At 41.6% G+C, this 27,813-nt stretch overlaps 1 protein-coding gene across 6 annotated transcripts in view; it reads right to left on the reverse strand.

Moving 5' to 3' along the window:
- The window catches only part of LOC121896268 (extracellular sulfatase Sulf-2-like), a 97,154-nt gene extending 92,108 nt beyond the window's left edge, over positions 1–5,046 (reverse strand). For 4 of the 6 annotated variants that reach the window (XM_042410052.1, XM_042410053.1, XM_042410054.1 and 1 more), the window contains exons 1-2: positions 4,736–5,045; positions 799–1,429 (exon numbers count right to left, since the gene is read on the reverse strand). The gene's annotated coding sequence lies outside the window, so the exon portion shown is untranslated. Of the gene's footprint in view, positions 1–798; positions 1,445–4,735 lie in introns of those variants that run through there. The other 2 variants (XM_042410055.1, XM_042410051.1) reach the window with 2 other exon arrangements.
- Positions 5,047–27,813: the final 22,767 nt, after the last annotated feature.

Below are 27,813 nucleotides of genomic sequence, written 5' to 3' on the forward strand. Positions count from 1 at the left end.
CCCCCCCCCTCCTCCTCCTCCCCCCCTCTGATACACAGCAGACTTTCATCCTCTTCATGTCGTCTGCTGAGGATCAGACACCAAACTTTTCTGTGTGTGACAGTTTGATGTGACGGCAGCGTCTCTCTGCCGTTATTGTTTCTGTCTGGAGAACTTTTTCTTTTTATGAGCTGTTTTTCTGTGTTTATATTCCCTGTGAAGCCGTTTGTTACTTAGTAAGGAAAACATAAAAAAATATCATTATAATAAAAGCAGAGCTTGGGTGGAACAGCTTCCCTCCCTCCCTCCCTCCCTCCCTCCCTCCCTCCCTTCCTTCCTTCCTCCCTACATTCATCCCTCCTTTTTTCTTTATTTCTTTCTTTCCTCTCCTCCCTCTCTCTCTCCCTCTCTCTCTCTCTCTCTTGACTGACCTCAGTGTTGCGCAGCTAAAACACACTCCCACGTGTTCTTAAAGCAGGAAGCAATAAACACACACACACACACACACACACACAGTTAATAAAGCAGCACGTGAAACACACACTGCTGCAAAACAAGTGTGACAAGTGACAACATGGCCTCAAAACTAACGCCAGGAGAAAAGTAGAGCAACACACACACTTACACACACACACACACAGAGTAACAAAGCTGCTCTGACCACAGAAACTGACACACAGTGAAGTAGAGCAGAACTGACACACACACACACACACACACACTTTACAAATAAGCCCATAAATGACGACCTCACAGCAGCAGCAGAGAAGAAGAAGAAGTAAAATAATAAAGTAGAAGAGAGTAGAAACACTCCTGTACCTCCTGCTGCTGCTGCTGCTGCTGCTGCTGCGTCTCCTTCCTCTGGACCTCCTTTGCTGTCGGCAGGTGTTCTTCTCCTCTCTGACCCCCAGGAAGGAAGGAAGGAAGGAAGGAGGAGGAGGAGGAGGAGGAGGATGAAGGCTCAAATCACACAAGTCATCTCTTCCATAAAGCTGCTTTTTTTTTTTTGTCTTTCTTTTGAGCAAATCCACACAAGTTGCGCTCACACTGACATGTCTTCCTGTCTGTCTGTCTAGAGACGAAGACAGAAAGTTAAGGGGGGGGGGGGGGAGGTCTCTCTCGGTCTCCTTTTTCTCGCTCTGTTTCAGCGCTGTGACTTTCTTACCCCTCCCTCCTTCTCTCTTCTCTTCTCTTCTCTTCTCTCTCTCTCTGTCTTTCTAACGGCGTCCCAGAGTTCCTCGGTGCAGCCGCCGCCGAGCCACCGCCACTGGTAAAGCCATCTGTTGCAACACGTCTGCCTGCCTGCCTCTCCACTTTCACTCTCCCTCCCTCCCTCTCAGGCTGAGAGAGAGAAAGAGAGAGAGAGGAGTAGGAGGAGGAGGAGGAGGAGGAGGAGGGACATGAGCCTCACTCACAGCCAATCGGGAGGCTCGGTCATCACTCTCTCTGCCTGGAAGGGGCGGAGACAGCAGAGAGGACAGAATGAAACACACACACACACACACACACACACACACACACACACACATTATATGGCCAAAAGTATGTGGACAGATACTTTATTGTACTTTTGTTCCGAGGTTGTCTTTCTTCCAGTGAGGAAAACATTTTAAAGATCCTCTCCAGACTAGTTTCAGACGTATAAAAACATGCTGTTTCCCATTAAAAAGGTTACTTACCTAGTTAGACATTCCTAAAGTTACATCTATTCCTCCCTCTTAAAAAAAAAACAACAAAAACAACAGAATCTGTAAATATTGTTGATTTGTAAAGTTTTCCTGCTGGACACCAGATGTCTCCTCCTTCAAAATAAAGTTCATCCTCAGTGTTTGTTTACTGGAGGCTTCAAGTGTGTGTCGGTCCAATACTGGATCACGATTGGCTCCAAACTAGTTGTGATGTCATAAATCATGCACATGAATGAAAACAAACTGCACTAGGGATGTTTGTATTTGTATTTGTTGAGGCAGCAAAATTATTTGTATTTGTATTTGAATAAAAGTGGAAAGAGGTTTAAAACTTTTTGTTTTTATTACGCTTTTAGTTTTAGAAAATTAAAGTGTTACAATAAGTGTTGATGAAGTGATCTCTGGGGAGCTCTTCACTTGTGTCAGTAGTTCAGTTTTATCTCTGGGGAACACCCCCGACTCCAGGACTGATGTCCAAATTAGGAAATGTGCGTCATGTAGCAGGTGGATGTGACTCCCCTCGTTTAGACCTGCTGATAGACGTCACAGCGGAGCAGAGGAGAGACACTGAGATAGTGATGTAACCGACCTGCAAATAATTTTTAACAAATACGTTGTACGTATACGTTGTTTGTGCTTTGCCAAATAAGACCCCTACTCTGCACAAACATCATTCTGCACAGAAGAAGAAGAACAAACATCCAGCTGAAGGAAGAAGAAGAACAAACACGTGTCTCTGACTGGAGGAGACTAAAGTCCTGAAGTCCACAATCCATTCATTTTGATTCTTGATTCAGTTACATCCAATAATATATTAATATTATATGAAGCACTTCTCAGTTTATTCTGGGAAATTGAATTTCTTCTACATTCAACACCTGAGCAGCACTGTTGTCTCCTTGTGAACATTAATCTCAACTGTTAAACTGTGGACTGTTGAGCAAATGCAAAAAGACTAAAACACATTAAATATATTATATTAACAGTTGAGCAAGAATAATAACAGACCTGCATCATCATACAGCAACTCATGGACTGTTTCAACTCTAATGATTCACAGACAGAAACTGAAAGTCTGCTTGTTAATTCATCGGCACCGTTTGTATTTGCACTTGTGTTGACAGGACATCAGTCATGTAATTAGCCGCCCGGCAGGTAGAGACACACTGAGTACAGCAGAACCTGCACACTGTTCAGTCCACTTCCACCGTTTAACATCTCGTAGTCGGAGATAAAATATCTCGTTAACAAACACAAACGGAGAACTCAGATCAGATCCTGAGTCACCACAGTCCTGCAAACTGTTCACGTCACGGTTTACAGGACTGTCGTGATTCAAGGCAGCTAATATAGCAGCTAGCATCTACGGTACTTTTTAACTTAAAATAAGATTATTATTATTATTATAGACCACTTACAATAAGTAACCACTGCTTACACTTAACATTTAGTGCATGTTTACTGAGTAAAGACACAAATGCAAAGATCAACCTCTGAATTTCAAGAATCAATATTGGATCATTCAAATAAGAATCACGATTAATCAGAAAGTATTTCTTCTATCCAGCTTAGATTCATCATTACACTCCTGTAACGTTGTCAGACTCACTATGGAAAAGAGGAACAAAATTGATGCAGCAGAACCAGAAATGTAATTTTTTTTTTGTCAAAACCTGGTGCGTACATTACCCACAATGCAACTTGGCCAGAGACAGTTCAGTGGGATACGACTCTCAAACCAAAGCTGGGAGAGCTGAGAGTGAGTCTCGTTGTAGAGCTGTGCTTCTTGAAACCCAGCACAACGATTTATAATATTATATATTATTTATAAAACTAAAACTGTACAAAGTCATCGACCAGGAATGTGTCTTTACAACAAACAATGTAGGACAAAGTCAGAGGTTGTTTATCTGCAGCGCAACAAGCTAACGAAGCTGTAAACAGAATCACGTTCCTGCACATGCTCAGTAGCGTCTGCCGTACACAGAACTACTCTCTGGAGACTGAAAACATGATGCTGTTATTAGTCTTTGGAGCCGTTTCTAAACAAACTAACTTCATGATGAAGCAACATGTGACCCAGTGCAGCGGTGAGACTCACTGACGTGTTTTAATCAGATATATCAGGCTTTGATACACACACGATACTGGTTAGTTCATTATTGAACTGACCGTCATCTGCAGCATCTCCATCATGTTGCACTTTGAGCAGCTGAGGATCGAACCGCCGATCCTGTGATTAACGAACACTCTGCTCTACCTGCCGAGCCACAGATAGAAAGAAACGGATTAATCTGCTGCTGCTGTTTCAGTCTGATATCTGCAAACAGCTGGCAGAGTAGCGTTAGCTAACCGGCTACATGGCGGGAACAGACGGAACAAAGTGGAATCACGCTTCACCTCTCATAACCAGACATGTGTCATCATCATCATTTTTACAATCGTGCTTCTTTATAAGTTTTCTTTTTTATGCCAAAAAACTAGAAATATTGTAGAACGGCAGAAATAATACAATCAGGAATTTGAAAAGAAACTCATCACATCTGACCAATGAGAGGAGAGAACACTCTCACATGGTTTTAGAGATGCATTTTGGTTTGTTTGGATTTTTCTCCGTGTGAAAAGAAACTTAACCAACAAGTTCATCGACTCGAGCGCTGATTCAGACCTGAGCGTACAAACCGTTGACGCCCAAAGATCAAAATCACTCCACAGAACTGTGATGTGTACCACGATATCATCAGACAGTTTATACACCGTATGTATCGGACGACAGTCAGACCAGCAAAGATTAAAGCAGGTTTATCACCCTAGACGTGATAGACAGTCGTCAGCCGTACTGCTGCGTATGTTCTGACTGCTTCTTTCCTATAAATCTGTTTTTAACACCCTGTCAATAACAGTAATCAACCCGTACACAGCCGTTACACCTTCTGGCCTTTCTCCAAAAAAAACAAACAAAAAACAAAAACAAAACTCTGAAGTCTTCATGCGGGTGCCCTTCCCCTCTCTACTCTAATAGTTAGATGGCTAATTATCTTAAATTGGAAATGCAACCATCCACCTACTCGTATGAGTTAACGAGCTGCATTCATCTTGAAAAGATATTTGAGAGACGGCGAACACGTCTCCTCCGTTGGTGCTGCTGGGTTCACTCCTCTGGACATGTGACTGTTGTGTCTCTTGTGTTGTTAAATCAAAAAGGTGAAAAAATAAAGTTCTATCAAAAAATAAATAAAAATAATTTTAAAAAATGCGGGGGGGCCTAGACTGCTTCCTTGAGGGACTCCAAGGACCAGCAGAGTGGAGGCGGTTCTATCAGCAGACTGATGAACATGGTGTCATAGTCACATGTTACACTGTCACATATGGGTGTAACGTTCGGGCGGTTGCATATTTTTTGGTTTAGTGGAAGTTCAAGAGTGATTCAGAGTGAGAGAAGAAGAGGAGGAGGAGAAGAGGGGGGAGAGAGAGGGAGGGAGGCAGCAGAGAGGGGGGGGGGGGGTGGAGGGCAGATTGTAATGGAGCTTTTGGCAGAGCTCCTGGCTGTTCATGGGTATTCATGTAGCTGGTGGCTTCAGTTAAATGGAGCAAACAGAGAGAGAGAGGGGGGGTGGTGGGGTGGTGGGGTGGGGGGGGGCGGGGGGGGGTGCTGAGTTACAGCCGAACAAGAAGTCTGCTTATGCTCTTCCCAGTGAACACCATGCAAACACACACACAGACATGTTGAACGCTGCGTTTGAATCTATTAAATTAAATGAGAGTGTAAATGTGTTTCCAAATGTCACAGAGGTTTATGAGTTCAGCAGGTAAAAGTTCCTGTTCAGAAGGATCCAGCTAAGACCTGCAGACACCCGAGTCTCCAACACCAACACCGAGTACTCACACCCTCAAGTACCAATACATCAGTGTACAAATATGCCATCACATGTAAAAGTCCTGCATTTAAAATCCTACTTAGGTAAAAGTATAGAAGTATTACCAGCTAAATATACTTAAAGTACTGAAGTAAAAATACATTGTTAATACTGATGAGTCAATGAATAAGCAGTATTTTATTGTTGTGGCTGCTCCAGGTGGAGCCAGTTTGAACTAGCTAACAAAGTTTTCAAATGGAAAAGTTTTCAAATGGAAATACTCAAGTAAGTACTGCAAAAATGTATTTAAGTAACAACACTTAGTTACTTGCAACTCAAGATACTTTAAATAAACAGTGTAAAACATTAAAATGTTTAGTAGTTTAAACTTTTATAAAAGAAATAGATAAAGGAAGGTAGAACAGAACAAAGCAGACAAACAGTCCAACATCACGTAGCTAATGCTAACGTATATTTCTGTTACTGCTGCCTGAGTCCCTTCTGCAGGTCGCCCTCTCGTCCCGCTGTAGAACGCAGACGTACTATTATCTTATTATGTTTAAACGAAAAAGTTTGACATCTTGGTAAATATGCTCATTCTGTCTGTACAGTGTCTGAACAGTAAATATGAAGCTACAGCTGGCTAACTTAGCTTAGCACAAAGACTAGACACAGAGAGAAACAGCTTGCTAGCAGCAGCTCTAAAACTCATTAATCAACATGTTATATCTGGTTTGTTTAATTCAGGCAAGAACAAAGTGTAAATACAACAAACCGCTGTTATACAAATCCTAATACTATTCTAAACAGTGGACAGATAAGAGTGAGATATCACTCCTCTCATCTAACTCTCAGCAAGAAAGCAAAGCTGTGCTCATAATTCCCCCAATGCATCATGGGGCTGAGAAGAGAAATGCATAAGATTTGAAGTTTTGAAGGGCTTTAATATTAAAATATTTGCAGTTACCAGAGTCTTCAGAGCATCTGAACCTCTGAGTGTTTCTGCAGGTCGTCACTGTTTCCAGCATAAACCAGCTCTGCCTGCTGCTGTGAACCGGCTGCTGTTTCATGTCCCTGACAGAGCCGAGAGCCTTTTCACAGCTCACAGTGCCGCCGAGCGCCTCAACTTCAGAATATTCTGACTTTAAGCGTCACTCTCTAAATGGAATTAATAGTCTCACAGCTTCAACAGACAGAATCTGTTTAACACTGTGAGCAGAAAAAACTTTTAACCAACAAAAATGAAGTGTCATGCTAGCTGATGTTTACTACTGTTGGTGCTTTGAGTGACTGCAACCTGAAGCTACAGCAGCTGATAGTTTCCATGACGAACGAAGGTCAGAAACATCTGCGTCAGTCTGGTTTCTCTCTTAAACTACAAACAACATTCAAACCTCCAGATGTTCTTTTTTTATTCTTGTGGATTGATCAGGCGGAAAAAAAAATCGTAATAAATAGGTTTTAAATATTTCACTCAGTTTAAACACTTCCAGTGGAAACACAAGTGGTTTCAGTCATGATAACACTGCTGCTGTCGGTCAGTAACGCTTAGGAAAGACAGCAGATAACAAACACTTATGAATCTGGATTTTAAATTTGAATATCAATAAAAATGTGAAGACACATGAACACATAATCAGATGAAGGAAACATAATATAGAGTGTGACTGAAGACTTGAACAGACAGCAGCTGAACTCTCACTGAATACTAAAGTGTGTTTCCAGGTGTTGGGGAGTACTACTGCATATGTCTCCAGAGGCGGCTGATGATGTCACTGGTGATGTCACTTGAGTCAGTGTCAGCTGGCGCTGAAGAGTCTGAGAAGTGAAAGAATGTGGGTGTGTGGGTGTTAGCAGAGAGACGTTAGCGGACCTCTGTAGCTCCTCATCTCTGCTGGAGGCTTAGCAGCTCCAGGCTACATTAGCTGCTATTAGTATAACACACCACAAGCTCCAGCTGCATTGTGGGTAGTGTAGGCACCAGGTTTCCATGAAGAAGAAGAATGTGTGGAATAAAAAGAGGATATCTCAGGTTCTGCTGCATCAACTTTGAAATATGTTTTACTGTCCATTGTGAGTCTATGCTAACTCTTATGTTTAGCTTAAACCTGCATTCATTCAATCTGTTTTGGCCTCTTGGGGGAAGCACAATAACTACATATTGACATATTATCATCTAATAAAGTTAGAGAATATAGTAAGCAGTTGCTTATTTACTTATCAAGCAGACATGTAGCAACATGTGGTGTGTGTTTACATTAATATCCCTGTTTGAGTCTTATCCTGGTCTTGATCACATGACGATATGATCATATATGATGTTTACATCAAAAACCTGGATACTAATATCCCCGTTTACATGATTTTAACAGTATGGTTTCTGATCATCTGTGTGCAGTTGTATCTTGATTTCTACGTTCAGAAACCTGGATCAGGTGTTCACAAGCAACAGTATCCTGGTTTCTCAGAACCAGGATCAGGTGTTATAAGGTGCACCATCATTCATTTGGAGTCGTGTTTCTGTCCGTCTGATAAATGTAAATCCAATATTCTCTGTCCTTTTAGCTCTGGTTTGGTCTCCAAAAATATCTCTTCAGCTGCTAAATGTTATATTTCCTTCATCAGCTAGTTGCTAACTGTGTCTGTCTGCTGTTTGTGGACAGCTGGCGTATGGTGGGTTTTTACCGCTCTGAAAATGATGATACAAACAGTAAAGCTGCAGGCCGTAAAACTAAAACAGAGCTGTAAGATGATATCGTACGATAAAGCCCAGTTGGGTAATAATCCTCTGTGGGTTGGTCACTGTGAGCAGCACCTTTCACAGTACAAGTCATTTGTTCCACAGTTAATAAAAAACTAGAAATGGTTAAATTTCCTGAAGAAAGTTGATGTGAAATTTTGCTGATGAAACATTTCAAACAACAGAAATACCGAACACTGAAATAGCAGTTAAAATAGAAGTGCTGGAAGACATTTCAGTCCGAGTGTAAACACTGAATAAAGTCATGAAAGCATTTGAATATCTGCTGACGTATAGAATTTCAAACCAGTGTGTGTATGTGTGTGTGTGTGTGTGTGTGTGTTTGTGCAGAGCTCAGACCAACAGGACAGTAGAGGAACGGTACCATCTGGAAATATGCCTGACTGAACACACACACACACACACACTGAGCCCTCTCCTGGGTCTCTGAGCAGTAAAGCGTCCTGGGAAAACGCTTGTCCAGCTGCTGCAGCCTTGAGGCATTTACAGAGAAAACTGCACATTAAATCAACGACAGACTCACACTTATTTACTCAGCAGCGTGTTTTCTCTGCAGCTCAGCTCCTCTCTGAGTGAACTGCAGAGATTCTCTGCAGTGACACACTGTCACACATCTGTAACACACTGTCACACATCTGTAACACACATCACACATCTATAACACACATCACACATCTATAACACACATCACACATCTGTAACACACTGTCACACATCTGTAACACACATCACACATCTATAACACACATCACACATCTGTAACACACTGTCACACATCTGTAACACACATCACACATCTATAACACACATCACACATCTGTAACACACTGTCACACATCTGTAACACACCGTCACACATCTGTAACACACATCACACATCTATAACACACCGTCACACATCTATAACACACTGTCACACATCTGTAACACACATCACACATCTATAACACACCGTCACACATCTATAACACTCTGTCACACATCTATAACACACATCACACATCTGTAACACACTGTCACACATCTGTAACACACATCACACATCTGTAACACACATCACACATCTATAACACACATCACACATCTGTAACACACCATCACACATCTGTAAGACACTGTCACACATCTATAACACACTGTCACACATCTGTAACACACCATCACACATCTGTAACACACTGTCACACATCTATAACACACATCACACATCTGTAACACACTGTCACACATCTGTAACACACATCACACATCTATAACACACATCACACATCTGTAACACACTGTCACACATCTGTAACACACCGTCACACATCTGTAACACACATCACACATCTATAACACACCGTCACACATCTATAACACACTGTCACACATCTGTAACACACATCACACATCTATAACACACCGTCACACATCTATAACACACTGTCACACATCTATAACACACATCACACATCTGTAACACACTGTCACACATCTGTAACACACATCACACATCTGTAACACACATCACACATCTATAACACACATCACACATCTGTAACACACCATCACACATCTGTAAGACACTGTCACACATCTATAACACACTGTCACACATCTGTAACACACCATCACACATCTGTAACACACTGTCACACATCTGTAACACACATCACACATCTATAACACACTGTCACACATCTGTAACACACATCACACATCTATAACACACATCACACATCTGTAACACACATCACACATCTATAACACACATCACACATCTATAACACACTGTCACACATCTGTAACACACATCACACATCTATAACACACATCACACATCTGTAACACACATCACACATCTATAACACACTGTCACACATCTATAACACACATCACACATCTATAACACACTGTCACACATCTGTAACACACATCACACATCTGTAACACACATCACACATCTATAACACACATCACACATCTGTAACACACTGTCACACATCTGTAACACACATCACACATCTGTAACACACATCACACATCTATAACACACTGTCACACATCTATAACACACTGTCACACATCTGTAACACACCATCACACATCTGTAAGACACTGTCACACATCTATAACACACTGTCACACATCTGTAACACACCATCACACATCTGTAAGACACTGTCACACATCTATAACACACTGTCACACATCTGTAACACACTGTCACACATCTGTAAGACACTGTCACACATCTATAACACACCATCACACATCTGTAACACACTGTCACACATCTGTAACACACTGTCACACATCTGTAACACACCATCACACATCTGTAAGACACTGTCACACATCTATAACACACTGTCACACATCTGTAACACACTGTCACACATCTATAACACACCATCACACATCTGTAACACACTGTCACACATCTGTAACACACTGTCACACATCTATAACACACTGTCACACATCTGTAACACAAATCACACATCTATAACACACTGTCACACATCTGTAACACACTGTCACACATCTGTAACACATCGTTACACATCTGTATGACACATCACACGTCTGTAACACACTGTCACACATCTGTAACACATCGTCACACATCTGTAACACACTATCACACGTCTGTAACACACGTCACACATCTGTATGACACATCACACGTCTGTAACACACTGTCACACATCTATAACACACTGTCACATATCTATAACACACTGTCACACATCTGTAACACATCATCACACATCTGTATTACACATCACACGTCTGTAACACACTGTCACACATCTGTAACACAGTCACACGTCTATAACACACATCACACATCTGTAACACAGTCACACGTCTATAACAGCAGATATACAGTCCAATGAAGGAATTCATAGATGGAAATGTCATCACAGCTGTTCACTGACATAACTGCTGCACCAGGACCAGTCGTCAGTCCGTCCACAGCAACATGTCTGGACAGATACTTAAACTGTCCTCAGATCTGTTCACCACATCCAACCCACACGTCTGCATGAAGGACTTCATACGTTTAGGCTCCTGAAAACGTTTCTTTGTCGTCTTACTGAATGCTGGTGTGAAAAGGCCTTTAAACTGGACTTATGGCAGAGGAGCCGATGTGCCACTTCATAATCCAAGAACTATCTAATCTATATGAAGTCTATGTTGTGTTCTATGTAGCTGAAAGTCATTTTGGGAGTTCCCATAAGTTCAGTGACTGTGTAACAATTAAAACCCAGTGGGGAGATTTCTGTGTTGTTTTGGAGAGTTTTTGGTCTGTGATCATCACTTTATTCACCACAAATCCAACAGAATCTGCATCATGTCTTTGTCTTGCTCCTTCAGGAACATGACGTCATTCGTCAGTTGAGCTGTCCGACACTTTGGTCCAAGACAGACTGTCATGAAATTTCCAACTAAACTTTCCAACTAAATGATTAAGTATATCATCTCTCAAAACAATCTATTTCCATCATGGTTAAAATAAACAGATTTTAGCTGTTGGTGGGAAAGCTGCTGCAAAGATTTTTAGTCACAGATTTACACAGATATAGTTTGAAGAACTTTGGAATTTGTTTGTAATCAGACTGGCTTTTAGACGCTGAAAATATAAAGTCATTCAGCAACATGTCTCAACTTCAGCAGAGCTGCAGAGGGAATTATGGGACCTGAGAGACACTGCCTAACTATATAAATCACGCAACAGCTCCAGATCCGATACTTCAGCTTTTCAGTTTAGTTAGAAAACACAATTTGGACATAAATCCTGTTTACTGTGGAGTGTTGATCGTCTCTTTAGGCTCCCGGCGGGCTTTGAAGCTGTCAATACCATCGACGAAGAGACAAATGGCCCTGCACTCCGGACCCTTAACGGCACTGCAGGGTCTGCTGAAACCACCACTGCTGTCGGCTTCAGTCCGCGCTGCGCCTGAATCAAGTTTATCGGCGGAGCTTCGTGCTGTTTATACTGCTGGCAGGTACAGCGCTCAGACTGGAGGCTGCAGAGACATCCTGACAGGAAGTATGAACAAAAGCACTAAGACCGTCTTTGTAAATAAAGCCTAATGGATCTGTGGGCTTTCAATGATGATCGTTACTCAAGCAGGGGTTCAGCTAACAGACAAGGTTTAAATTAGGAAGTCTGGCCAGTTTTAATCCTTCAAACTAGATGGGAAACTGAAGTAGTAACAGATATTCTGTCACTTAGACAGAAAAACAATGATGTACAAAACTTCATCCCTGTTGTGTCCCAACATGAAAAACACAACTGACGCCAGCCAGAAGCAAATCCTGACCAGTGTGATTGTTCGACTCACCCGAAGCGTTAAAACTCTTCAGTAGCTTAAACCGCCACAGAGCAGCTAACTCACTGATAGCAAAGCTGCAGGTTTAGGAAGCGTTTTTCCATCTGAGATGACGTCTACATTAATCTGCGAAATTCTAAAACGCTGCAAATACCTCCGTTCACATTAAAACACCAAAACGGGTAACTCTCCTCCTACTGAGCATGTGCAGGGGACAGTAGGAGGTGAGTCGGCTTTGCTAGTTTTACTGTAAAAGATGGTTAACAGTGAAGAAGATTTTTTTGGTCCTTATTGTAACAGTGTTACAAAAGAATGTACATAAACTGTACATTGATCAATCATAATAATTACATCAAGCAAATGAAGAAAGAAACATTATCATGAAGTATAAACAGTTTGGGTCCCAGTACAGAGCCTTGAGGAACCCCTCAGGTAACCTCTCTGAGTTCACTGCTATGAATCTGTACTGATGCTGATTCTCTAGATAACTCTTCAACCAGGAGTATGTTACTGCTTCATAAGAAGACCATGATCAATGGTATCAAAAGAATGTTTAAGTTGATAAAAACCTCAAATGTAAAGTCTTTGTTTCCTCCACTGGTTCCATTACTGCTGATGAGCTGGACCAGTTAGATCGAAACCCATACTGGTGATCACTTAGTAAGCTCTGTTTATCAATGAAACTTTAACAAATCATTTTCTAATATTTTATAGAACTTTGGACGCAAAGAAACTGTTCTATAGTTTGAAAATAAATGTTTTTCACAACAGGAATAACGTCGTTACTGTTTTAATCTGGTTGATTGATTACAAATATGTGTGAACGGTTTCACAACACATTCAATATAGACTTTATAAGTTTCATATCGAAAGAATTCAAATCTTTAGACTTTTTACTTTTTATTTATTCACTATCATGATGATGTCACTTTCATGAACTCCTGTAAGGAACAGCTCGTATCTCTCCAACCAGCCTTGTGACATAGATGTCATTCACTCGGGTTGGACCAACATTCAGAAGTCATTTAATTCATCAGCGATATCTTTTACATGATCTATGATATAATGATTGTTCTTACTAAAATAACTAGCGTCTTTCCCAGTTCCATTTTTGATGATGCTGTTGAGAATCTGAATGTTCTCTGGCTGTTGTTTCTATTAAACTTTAGTAATTTCCTACAATACTTTCTTTTAATGTCTCATTAAGCATCATCAATGTATTTTATATGTTCAATACTTGATTTCTTTTTCTTGTGTCCTATATTTTCCCTGTAGAGTGTAGTTTTGCATGCGTACTGAAGCCCTCTATGGTTTATATATAGATATTTTTGTTTCCCACTGCACTTTATTAATGGACAGTGTGCATCATATAGATGTGTTAATGTTGCACTGCAACCTCCATCAGGATCATCTTTCCATTTTGTTTCATCTCACTCTTAAAAGCAACAATTTTCTTTGGTGTTCTTTGGTTTCGCTCTTAAGATCCTTTTTGGAAAATAGCAAAAAAAAACAGGTAGATGGTCACTCATCATATCGCTCCACTGTGTTGTTCTCACATCCAGCAAGACGTCTGCTCAGAGAAATATCGGATAATAAAGCTCAGTGCCAGGGCAGTAAAAAAACTACAAACATTATGTTCAACTATAAATTCCTACTAAAATGTGTCTGTTGTCACATTTTCAAATAAAAACAAACCATAAATCAACAATAAGAAGGAAGTGTAGCTAACAGCTCACACAGTGGTCAGTCAGTAGCAAACATGCAAGATGATGATTAGCTCGCTAGCATTACAAGTAAAAGTCCTGAATTGAAACTGTTAAAGGAGCAGTGTGAAGGATTTAGTGGCATCTAGTAGTGAGGTTGGATACTGTGGGGGGGGTATTATACATTCCCTGTTGTGTCCCAGGCAATGAGATACACACTGCTGTGATTCATTTTGTGTTTCAGGGTCTCAGAACTACAAAAAGAAGGTCCAGCATGAGAGAGATGATTCACTCGGAGTGTTTTATGGTCTCAGCTCAGAATGAAAAGTGTTAGTTAGCAGCCGTCTCGCTGCGGAACAACTGCTGCTGCCGCAACACAATGACAGGAAAATACTGCAGATAGACATCTAAACACTGTGTGTGTGTGTGTGTGTGTGTGTGTGTGTGTGTGTGTGTGATGGTGATGAATGAGTGTGCTACCCGCCCTGCAGGGTAATTCATTTCTCAACCTGAACAACACTTACTGTCAGACCGAACAGGATTAATAGAGGACCACAGCCTACACACACACACACACACACACACACACACACACACACACACACATTCACATGCGACTGCAGTCTCACTGTCATCCGAGACCAAAATTCTTGTGGTTTTGCAGGAAATGATGTCATCAGGCATGAGCCGACTTTCAGGCACAGATTGAACATTCGATACAGAAAAATGTAAATAAAGATTTTTATTTTATGACGAGACTCAAGAGTTACAGGGTGCAATTTAAAGGGACAGTTCACCCAAATGAACTAAAGGTCTGATAGATGTGTAGAGTTCACTGCTGCCTTTAGAGATAATAATTACAATCAGATGCAAATAATCAATAATTTTGGAGTTTTGGTGTTTAGAGACGGAGAACAGCTGGATGTAGAGTCATGTATACAGAGATATTAACAAGCAGCTCCATCTGACCGACATCTAAAACATGATCAAAACCTCTGCTAACATATTATGGAACTATTCTCTGGAGGTAGAAATGGCTGAAAGCATTTGAGGTCTGTGCTTTATTCCTTCCCTCATCATGTGACGTAGACTGTCATACTTATTAGATTACAAAGCCGAGACACTTCCTTCATACACAGACGAAAGAAATATCCTGTCAACAATAAAAAAAAAAGAGACAAAGACGAGTTTTATTCTTCATCCTTTTCTTAAACTCTCCCTCCTGGGAAACAAGTCTCGGACTGACTCATCGTGGAAAAAATCACACTTTATTCTCTCTCATGTCTGTGTTCATGTTTTCTATTCTCAGTCAGTAATGAGTCATTTAGGAGGAAATAACAGAGTGCAGCCATTTACAAATGAGATATGATGGTTTTATCTGTGTTCATGCTGTTAATTTGTTGATTATTTTCTCGATTAACTGATCAGATATTTGCTCCATAAAATGTCAGAAAATGGTGAAAAATGTGGATCAATGTTCAAGATGACGTCATCAAATGTCTTGTTTTCAGTTTACTGTCATAGAGACCAAAGAAAGCAGAAAATATTCACATTTAAGAGGCTGGATTCAGAGAGATTGGATCTTTTTTCTTAAAAAATGACCCAAAACGATTAATGGATTCAAACTAGTTGGAGATTAATTGAATAGTTTTAATAGCTGACTGTCGCAGCTATAAGAGGTTCCCTGTTCCACTATCACCTGTGCTGTGAGACTGAACAACAACTCTTAACTATTATGTCTATTTAAATATTTATTAATTATTACTGCTAAATCTGGGTTGTATTTTTATATTCTCATCTATATTTCTCTGTATTTATGTCGTTACATACATGTCTTTCTTAAAGGCCTACATGCTAAACATCATTACTTCTTGTTTCTTTAAATCCAGCCTCCTATGAGAAATATTATTCATGTGTCCGCTACAGACGCTGGTCTGTTTAAACAGTTTAATCAACTTAAACTGCTGCATTGAACACTGAAACAGAGCAGAAAACACAGTCGCTCCGCGTGGCGCCGTCCTCTGTTTCCATCACAGTTATGTGTTCAAGTCATTCAATCAACTCAGGAGCTTATTGACTGATGCATCGACTTGGCAACTTTTAGGGGTCCAGGCCCTACTGATCCAGGGTTTTCCCTCCCTGTCTAACTCAAAGGCCTTTGTATTACTGGCCGCCGCCTTTGTTGAAAATTCTGACATGTGGTGTTGACGGAAAACAAAAAAGGCAGAACAGACTGTCTCCAGCGTGCACATGCTGGAGTTATCTGCTAGTTCATTCATTTTAATTTAATGAATAAATGATAACCTTTGTGAGACTAACTTGAAGTATATTGTGAACTTTCTACACTGTCGAATGTTAGCGGAGCAGCAAACTCCAGCAGTAACAAACGAGACCAGCTGACCAACACACACTGCAGCATTAAACAACTTAAACCAACTCTGAGGTGAAGAAAATAAGTCGGTGTTCAGTCTGTTTCACCTCAGAAACCCTGCAGCTGCTCAGCGTGATGGACAGAGATGCTGCTCACTGCTGGAGACATGATTTTAATAACACAGCCGAACAGAAAGGCTGCTCACTGCTGGAGACATGATTTTAATAACACATCAGAGCAGAGAGGCTGCTCACTGCTGGAGACATGATTTTAATAACACAGCGGAGCAGAGAGGCTGCTCACTGCTGGAGACATGATTTTAATAACACAGCGGAGCAGAGAGGCTGCTCACTGCTGGAGACATGACGTTAATAACACAGCGGAGCAGAGAGGCTGCTCACTGCTGGAGACATGATTTTAATAACACAGCGGAGCAGAGAGGCTGCTCACTGCTGGAGACATGACGTTAATAACACAGTGGAGCAGAGAGGCTGCTCACTGCTGGAGACATGACGTTAATAACACAGCGGAGCAGAGAGGCTGCTCACTGCTGGAGACATGACGTTAATAACAGCGGAGCAGAGAGGCTGCTCACTGCTGGAGACATGACGTTAATAACAGCGGAGCAGAGAGGCTGCTCACTGCTGGAGACATGACGTTAATAACACAGCGGAGCAGAGAGGCTGCTCACTGCTGGAGACATGACGTTAATAACACAGCGGAGCAGAGAGGCTGCTCACTGCTGGAGACATGACGTTAATAACACAGCGGAGCAGAGAGGCTGCTCACTGCTGGAGACATGACGTTAATAACACAGCGGAGCAGAGAGGCTGCTCACTGCTGGAGACATGACGTTAATAACACAGCGGAGCAGAGAGGCTGCTCACTGCTGGAGACATGACGTTAATAACACAGTGGAGCAGAGAGGCTGCTCACTGCTGGAGACATGACGTTAATAACACAGCGGAGCAGAGAGGCTGCTCACTGCTGGAGACATGACGTTAATAACACAGTGGAGCAGAGAGGCTGCTCACTGCTGGAGACATGACGTTAATAACACAGCGGAGCAGTCTGCCTCCTCCTCCTCAGTTTGTTATTCTCATACAGGCAGGAGACTGTAAGATGCTTTCACATTAATTAATTCATTGATTAATGCAGTTAGCTTTTTAAAATGAAAAGGCTGCGGACCATTTATCTTATCAGCCAGTTATATGTCATATTGTATTTCAGTGGACTAAGGACAGCAGTGAGTAGTCTGTCACACAGTCTACTGGAGCATGAGACTGAAAATAGTGAAAGTGCTGTGGTTGTGTTCAGACTTGGTTCAGGTCAGAGAAAGATCCTGGTCTCTGTTTAATACAGAAAAAAGTCTGCAGTGACTTGAAGCTCAACATGTTTATGAACATTTAAGCCACAGCAGCATCTTTCACTAACCTGAACCAAACCTGAACACACACAGGACTCAGGATGTGAACTCGGGTCTCTGCTGTCAGAGTCCTGCATCCACCCCGACCTCCTCCCTCCCACTGCAGAGACACATAGAAATGTAGCTTCATTACTGTGAACATCATCCAGGCAGAGATTATGTTTGATAAAACATAAAGTGGGAAACAGTTTAGTCGTACATGAAGGTCATTTCTAGGAGACAGAGTTGCACACAGAGCTCTTGTCAGCCTCCCAGCAGTTCTGGGAGCTGGGGGGGGGGAGGCAGCGTTGTTACCTGTTAAACTTGATTTATACCTCTGCGTGAAGGTGTTACGCCATAGCTGACTCTTCAAAAATGTAACTTCCATCAGAGCTGCAGCAGCAGCGGCAACGGAGACAGGAAGTGAGGACGGCAAGAACTGTGATTGTATTTTCTGCTACAAGTTCCTGATGCTGGTGGAGATTGTTGAGAATGATGTCGACATTAAGAAAGACTCTCAGTAACACATCTAGTGAAGCCATATTACACCGCAGAACTTCTGCTCACCGCCATCGCCGCTCTGTACAATGAACGTAAACACAGCAGTAGTGCGGAGGCGCCGTAAACAAACTATAGTAGCAGGATTTCACTTCTGTTTCCCTTCTTTACTCCAAATGTCAACTTCTCAAATCATCTATACATGTTGGAGCTGAATCACATCTGAAATATGCGAGTGAACAACATGAACAACGTTAGCAACAAAAGCTACGTCAGGACAGCCACGAGGAGGAAGTAGAGGTAACTTTGCAGGTTGTTAGCCCTGACTTTTGACTTGCAGGCAGCATTTTTACATACGTTCACCTCAAGTTTTGAACCTTTGACTATATTCAACCTCTGCTGTGTGATAATATGTCTCCTTTAAAACAATTAAAGAAGATCTGGCAGAGTTGGAGGAAACGTTGATAACGAACAGTCTCTAAATGCATCAGTGTGGAAATAGCTGTAAAGTATCTGGGCGGCTGCTGTCAGAAATTAACTGCTCCTGCTGCTTTTTTATACTCAACTCTCTCCCACAGAGCCTCACACACACACACACACACACACACACACACACACACACTAACACAGTGACGACCCCCCAACCCGTCCGTCAGAGGAAGCCTGTTTCTATTCAATGAGCTGCAAATTAGACTGACCCTTTCCTGCAACCCCCCAACCCACACACACATACACACACACACACACACACACACACACACACACACACACACACACACAACAGACAAAATCCTCGCATGCTCTATGCCCTCTCTCTCTATCCGTCTTGGCTTGCTCGCTCTCTTTCTTTTCACTTTGCCTCCTCTCTTTAGAGGCCCTGTCATGCCCCGACACACAGAATGGCCATCAGTCAGACCACACACACACACACACGCGCGCGCACACACACATATGCACACACACACACACATGCACGCACACACACAGAGCAGACAGACATGGGAAATGAGGGGGAATGGGTCATTAACTCTACAAAGGAGGCAGAAAAGGCATCAGAACGGTTAAAACAGCAGCTGATGGACGGAGCGACGGACAGAAGACGAGCTGATGGGATGGATGGAGGAGCGGATGATGTGTAGATATCTGGATGTACAGTATATATGTGGAAGAACGAGTAAAAGGAGCGAGTATTTAAAACGGTGACTGTCGGCTTTAATTCAGGCGTTGGAGAATTAATTGAAATGTTGTGATTGGCTGCTGCACCTGTTGCATCATGATCATTAACGTCAGATTCACAACCGTTTTTCAGTCTGAAATTCTCACAAAACCAAATTTCTGACGTCCATGTTCCCATAGCAACCGTCGCTAACAGAGCTGCAACCATTAGCTGATTAATCGATTAGTCGCCAACTTCTTCAATGTGAATATTTTCTGGTTAAATCCACATTTTATGGACCAAAACAACTAATCAATTAATCAAGAAAATATTCAACAGATTAATTGATAACAAAAAGAATCACTAAATCCCGTCAGAGGCTGCTGCACCTGCAACCCTCGTTTCTGTCGTCCATATTCACATAGCAACCGTTGCTAATATGACTGTTTTGCTGACTGATTATCCGGCTGCAGTGTGCAGAGAAATACTGGACGTGACATCGAAGGAGTCACAGTAATTTATCTGTTAGCTGCTGGATAAACAGAATCAAACCAGAATGACATCAGATGCTGTACAGATCGCAGCTCCGACGCCGACAGCTGGAGACGGATGCTGCTTACCGACGTCCGTTTACACGTGAAAACAGTAAAAGTGTCATTTGTCAGGTCACAACATGTAGAAGAATCAGGAATAAGAAGTCAACTTTTATGCTCATGGAAATATTCAGACTCAACAACAAACCAAACCTTCCTGCATCATAACTCACCATCTAACAGCATCATCATCATCTAAACATGAACATAAACGGCACACAAACGACGCTCCAGCAGATCTCCAACAATGGAAACATAACAAATAAAACACAATAAACACATCCGAACAAACCAGTATGCATCCGTTAACGTCAGTCACTGTACTTCTGATCCAGTTAGCAGTTAGCAGGAGAACAGCTAGCATGGCTCTTTCCAAACTTTAAAAACACATCTACAGTTTCAACACTTCAACAGTTTTCTAACTTTATTCATCTGTACACAATTACAGGAATGTAAGAGCAATAATTTGAGGTTTTAGTGGGAGTTTTTTCTCGGTGCAGTGACTGTTTGTGGTTTCCCAGACTGTCACTGTTGCTGTGAGTCAACCTGCTGGAAACGCAGCACAGCATGCTGGGAGATAAAATGTTGTTCATGAAGAAACAGTCTCAGCATGTAAACCTCCCCTAAAACCACAAAGTGTTATTTGTCATGTCGACCTACGTCAGGTTCCAGTGATGAAACAAGTAGTGAACAACTCTGACTCATCGTCAGCTTTATATAGTTGACATGTTGAACTTGTCAGCTGTTTAGTTACGGAGCAACATTATCATTCATGTGGAGTCGTGTTTCTCTTTTTGTTGTTTCTGCTCTCTACCAACTCCTGAGGGAAATATCTGGCTCTTTAGCTGCTAAATGCTCCACTATGTTCACCAGCTAGTCTACAGCTAACTGTGAGCAGGTAGTGAACAGTGGCGACGCTATGAGAGCGCTGAGAGTGAACCAGAACAGTAAAAGTTGCAGCCGGACAGATAAACAACGAGCTGAAACTCACTATAAAGCTCCGTAAAGGCCTCGAGAGGAGCTGCAGGTTCACCACTATGTTACACACTGACACATCAGACTGTTATTATTATAAAAATACAATTTCAATGAGATTAACTGATGTCATCTGGCCATGTAGTGTCAAGTGGATGTTGTTGCTATGGTTACCTGCTGTTTAATATACTCTTCTTCAACTAAAGTTTGCACTGTAAACTGCATCTTCCTCAAGTACATCTAGAATAATACATTTTCAGATACCTAATAAATTAGCTATGGAGGAGTAAGATGTGTTCTTCTTTTTGTTTTGTTTTATTTTATTTTAATGAATAGAGTTATTTAACATCATTATTGCTTGTGTTTGTTGTGTGTGTGTGTTACTGTTCTTTATAAAAACACTCGTCTTTGTTCCTTTATGGAACATTATAACAGCAGGTGTTTTTGTCTTTGATACAAATGTTTTATTATTCTGCAAAACACAATAAAAAAGGTTTTTTTAAAAAGTGCATTATCACTGGTGTAGCTTTGTATTTAGTGTTCTGTGTGTTTTGTACTGTTTGTTATTGTGTTGTTATTTGTTTTAACTGTAAAGGACTGCAGATGAACATGAGCCTGAAGCTGAATCTGCTGCAGAAACATCATTTATGTTCAAAACTAAAACAAGACTTACAGAAATATTACAATCTGACTTTTCATCAGTTCTACTCTTCGTTTCTGTTTGTGCCACAAAACGTTCAACGTTGTGCAGCACCAACGATACCGCCCACTGGTGTGTGTGTGTGTGTGAGTGTGTGTGTGTGTGTGAGTGTGTGTGAGTGTGTGTATATATATATGTATGTCTACTTTCAAACTTTGCTCTCCGAAGTTGCCTGCAGCAGCTTCAACTTGAATAACGACATCAGCTGGCTCCAAATCAGCTGTTACTAAGCAACCGCCAACAGGCTCCGGACTGTACAGCTACTGTAGCTATTACAGGAAACCGTGTGTGTGTGTGTGTGTGTGTGTGTGTGTGTGTGTGTGCTGCTGTCAGCTCCCAGAGGACAGACTGTGCTGACCACACACACACACACACACACACACTCACACACACACACACACACACACACACACACACACACACACAGAAACAGAAACAGAGCAGGGATGTATGTTGGTAACCATGACAACGGAGGTCCAATGTGTGTTTAAATAAATTCATAATGAGTGGTTAATTAGCCCACAGGCAGGCTCCTCACACTGTTAAACACACACACACACAGTAGTGAGAGTTGGTGTGTGAAGTTAAGTGTTTTCATAGCTGATCAACACATCTGGAGGCTGAAACTCTTCTTCTTCTTCTCTTCTACATTTCTCTCATCTTCTCCTTCCTTTCTTTATATTCTGTCCTCTCTCTCTCTCTCCTCCTCTCACTTCATTTCAGATTACATTTACATTTGTGCATTTGGCTTTTTGTCCACAGCAACATACAAACGTAGTCCAATAAAAGCTGCAGTAGAAGAGAATAATAATAACAGTAATAAAGTTTATCTGTGTAGAACTTTCCAAAAACAACAACAAAGTGCTTCACAGACATAAAAACAGAAAATCTACAATGAAATCAAGAAATAGAAACACAGATGAAAGACTATGAAATAAAAATCTGAAGAATAAATGAATGAATAAAAGCATAAAACAAAAAGAAAAACTAATTAAAAGCCATTTCATAGAAATGAGTTTTTAAAAAAGGAGACTGAGACTCTCAGTGGAAGGTCCTTCTACCTCGTCTCCAGCTGTGCCCTGAGCACCGACAGCAGCAGCTGGTCTGCAGGTCTGAGAGAACCAGCAGGGTCAGGGACTGAGGAGGTCCATGATGTAACTGCTCAGTGATTTAAAAACAAACAAAATAATATTAAAATCAGTTCTGAACACCGCTGGTGAGCAGTGCAGCGAGGGTGAGAACAGAGGAAATGAACCCTGTCCGCAGTGTTATGTACAAGTTGGAGGCGGTTGATGGGTTTCCGTGGCAACCCAGCAAACAACCAGTACAGTAACCTCGAGACAGAAGCATCACTGGATGATAAAACTCCTGATAGCAAAGGTTTCTGACCTCATGAGTTCACTGCAAACCTCAGAAACTGAAGTCTGACTGAAACCATCCCTGTTTGCTTTTAGGTCCAAACGTCATCACTTCAGTTTTATTATCGTTCGTTACTGGACATCCAGGACCTGAATGAGGTCACTGAGGTGAAGTCTGACGGATTTATGGATAAATAGATTTGTGTATCGTCTGCATAGAAACGGAAACAAACACGTGAGTTGCAGATAACTCGACCCATAACATGTAGATGGAGAACAGTAGAGGGCCGACAGTAGACCCTTGAGGAACGCCACGAACCAAACCTGAACACACACAGGACTCAGGATGTGAACCCGGGTCTCTGCTGTCCTCTGAGTCCTGCATCCACCCAGACCTCCTCCCTCCCACTGCAGAGACACAAATCACTGTGAACATCATCCAGGCGGAGATGATGGTTGATAGCAACAGTTTAGTCGTATATGAAGGTCGTTTCTAGGAGACATAAGTGCCACAAGGCTGCAGGTAACAATGAAGTAACATACAGGTGAACAACAAATGATTTATTTATTTATTTATTATTTTTGAGGAAGAGCTAAAGAAGGATGGAGAGATGGAGAAAGAGCATTTTAGGAAGAAGGGCTTTCGTTGACCGAACTGATGGTTTGGTATTCATAATTCAGATAATTATGGCAGTGATGTGCTTCCATACCAAAGCTTTTCCTCTCTTGTGTGAGAGAAGGTTTGTTTTCATACCATCAAATATCTGCAGGACGATCAATAAATCAGATAAAAACAACATCAGGTTTCCATGACGTGGTTTTGTTTTTGTTTAACAAGCTGATGAATCTAAATTATATTTCCCCTCCAGTCAGAAACATGTGTTTTTCTTCTTGTTCCTTCAGCTGGATGTTTGTTCTTCTTCTCTCTGCAGTTTGTTTTTATTCATCTGCTGAAGGAGGAAAGTTTTCTCTGAGCTCACTGAAAATCATCTCAGTTAACTCGTGAACCTACGAGCAGGATTTGTGACATCACAACTAGTTTGCAGCCAATCGTGGTCCAGTATGGTCACCTTCCTAAAATAATGACCTGAGTCATTTTTTCAGGTTTCTCAGAAAACGCTACATAATCATCATGGTGAGCCTGTAAACACCGGTCAAATGATGTTATGATTACTAATATTATGTTCAAGTTAAATAAAGACACAACAGTAACAAGGATCCTTTGTAATTTTTTAGTTATAGACATCATTTCTAGCTGTTAGATTACAATACGGTATTCAAATCTTTCTTAATTAGATCATGTAATGTGGAAAAAATGAGACCAAAACTGCAGATGAAATATTGTTTAAAAGGCAGAGAAGAGTTAACAGAAAGCCTGTCGCTCTTTGCTAAATGCTAGCGTCATGGATTCTCAGCTAGTTTGATGACTGAAACGGTGACATCACGAGGAGATGACGATATGCAACCTACACAAAGTGTGATGTGGAAACTTTGAAGCCTCCAAACACTGAGACTGAACTTTACAGTGAAGGAGACATCTGGTGTCCAGCAGCAAAACTTCAGAAATGAAAAGTATTTTCATATTCAAAGATTCTGGATTTCCATCGAGGGAGAAGCAGAAGATGTAATATGAAGGGTTTTTTACGAGGAATCTGAACATTTTTTGCAGGAAAACATGTCAGACACAATTTATTATTCCAAGCAGAGGATTTTTATGTGGTATAACAGGAGTCCAGAGGAGATTGTTTGGTATTTGTTATATATATATTATGTAGTGGTGTGAAAACGCTGCTCTGTTCTCTCCGGCGGGTCAGAGAGGTCGACAGCCGAGCATCCATCACCCCCTCGCCCCACGTTTGGACGTCTATTCTCTTCATCGCCTCCAACGGCGGGGTGTGTTGTCACGGTGACATTGTTGCGTGACAGGTGGTATCTGGCGCTGATGGACACACCGACTGCACACACACACACACACGCACACACACACACACACACACACGCGGTCGTGTCCTCGTCTTCTGTCAGACAGAATCGATTTTCTCAACAATACAAAACGTCACTTTTTTTTACCTTGAAACAAAACAGATGTGATCGTCTTTTTAAAACAAGGATGGACTAATGCTTTTAAAACACACACACACACACACACACACACACACACACACACACACACACACAGACACTCAGAGGGTAGATAAGAGTGACTGGAGATAAATCCCGCTGCTCTCTTGTCAACACTCGCTCAGTTCGTGGCTGCAGTGACAACAAGCTCAGACGTTTAGACTCTGCAGGTTTTACATGAAGACACAACAAAACTCCAGCGTGAAACAACAGTGAGAGACGAAGCTCAGCGTAGTAGCACAATAAAACACACTCATTAGTGCTGAATATGAGCAGCTCCTGCTTCCATCTGAAACACATTTCTACTGTCAGCAGAATATCGTTTCTGCCTTCAGGACGGCCGTTCGCTGGCAAACTGGAGTCATTTTGGAAAAGATTAAACACAGATTTTGGGATAATTGTCCACCTGCATCGGGAGTCATTATGTATTCATCCTGCAGCGATCATTTGTTAGTCTGAATTACTTTTTTTGAAAGGTATTTTCTCAAATAATTAAATCCTGATAAAAACTTATTGTTCCTGACAGACAGAACAAATATTCATGTTTACTCATACAGCTGATTATTAGTCTTCAACCAACCAAACAGAAACTTGAACAGTCTTTTTCCAGGAAACCAGATAAGCCGGATATAAACTTTATCAACTTTATCTGCAGCAGCTGCACGACGGTTTCAACCCTCCGCTTCGTTGGTTCTGCTCTGAATCATCAGTCTATTATTGCTAAACTCCATTCACTGTCTTTTCACATAGAAACAAAAGATACATCACAAACAGTCAGGTGAGAACGTTCTGTCCTCTCATTGGTCACATGTGGTGGGAGTGAACAGGTCGGTCACACGGAGGTCGGATCACGTTTACCGCCACAAACAAACCGCTGCAGAACAGTTTGTGAGAGAAAACGTGATTCAGCAGCATCATTACATTTGAAATTCAGTCGTATATGAACATCATTTCTAGGAGACAGACTGAACTACACGGGTCTGCTTTTATTCTGAAATATCCATCAGCTGTGCAAAAGAAAGTGACAATAAACATCATGATGAGTCCTCCGTCTACACACCATCACTGTAGTTATACACTTCATATATAAGACAACAGACATGAAGCATTAAAATACATCATGCTAGAGTGAAATTTAATGCATATGTGGCATCTGTGCACAACTATACTGATTAAAATGTTGATTTAAAGCTTATCTGAGTGGAAAACAATAATTGTTGCTTATTGGTCAAACGTCTCTAATCTGAATCTAAACCTGAAGTTTCTGAGTCCACGTCAAGTTTCAGGTCTTTGAGATGTGACCTGCAAGTCAAAAAGTACGTCTGTCAAAGCTGAAGGCCTGAACGCACTGCGAGCGTAACATTTGAAATCCAACCACAGAACCGACATAAATGAGTCATTTTGTCCTCGTATGAAGCGTTAGCTGGATTTAATGAATGAATGAAAAGGAGCGTCTGTGTCCACAGTCAATCATCTGTCCACTGTTTGATGGTTATTTATTTGTGCTTTAAAACGTGACTGCCGTGAAATAATCAGACTTTAATGTTTTTGTTCTCATTACAGCTCGCTCTCCTTGCTCGACCACCTCCGCGCTGTCTCTCTCTCTCTTTTTCGGCTGCAGAGGAAACAGTTTTGGTCGCCGGGTCATTTGACGCTCCAAAAATGGAAAGAAGGTCGGAGTAGACGCGTCGAAGCAGTTTGAGGAGCGTCAGACGCTTCCAGTGCGTTCAGGCCTTTAGTGTGCAGATTAACACAGCCAACAAATCAAACACTTATTGGACAAAATGTAGAGTTTACATCCAGCCTGCTCGCCACAATAAAACGTTGGCACTGTATGAATATCTACGTTTCAACATGTGAAATATGCAGCATATTAACATGTCAACAAAACATATCATCTCAACATTTCTAAAGTGACGTAGTTCACATGTGATCTATGTGAGCTGATTCCTATATAGGAGGAGGAGGAGGAGGAGTAGGAGGAGGAGGGGCAGGTGGAGGAGGAGGAGGAGGAGGAGGAGGAGGAGGAGGAGGAGGAGGAAGAGGAGGAGGAGGAGGGGCAGGTGGAGGAGGAGCAGGAGGAGGAGGAGGGGCAGGTGGAGGGTTAGTAAGTTGTAAATCAGCAGAGAACACGGTTCAAGACCACCTCGAAACTGAAACCAATGTCCACTTCCTGTTTCAACCGACAAAACCGTCTTTTTTTTAGTGAGACATCGGCTGTTTTTATTTTTCATTTTTATTTTAACCCAAACCATGATCTCTCCCCTAACCAAGTGGTCTTTGTACCTAAACCTAACCAGACCTGAACCACAGCGTTGTCACA

The sequence above is a fragment of the Thunnus maccoyii genome, chromosome 4, assembly GCF_910596095.1.
Source record: "Thunnus maccoyii chromosome 4, fThuMac1.1, whole genome shotgun sequence".
NCBI lineage: Eukaryota > Metazoa > Chordata > Actinopteri > Scombriformes > Scombridae > Thunnus > Thunnus maccoyii.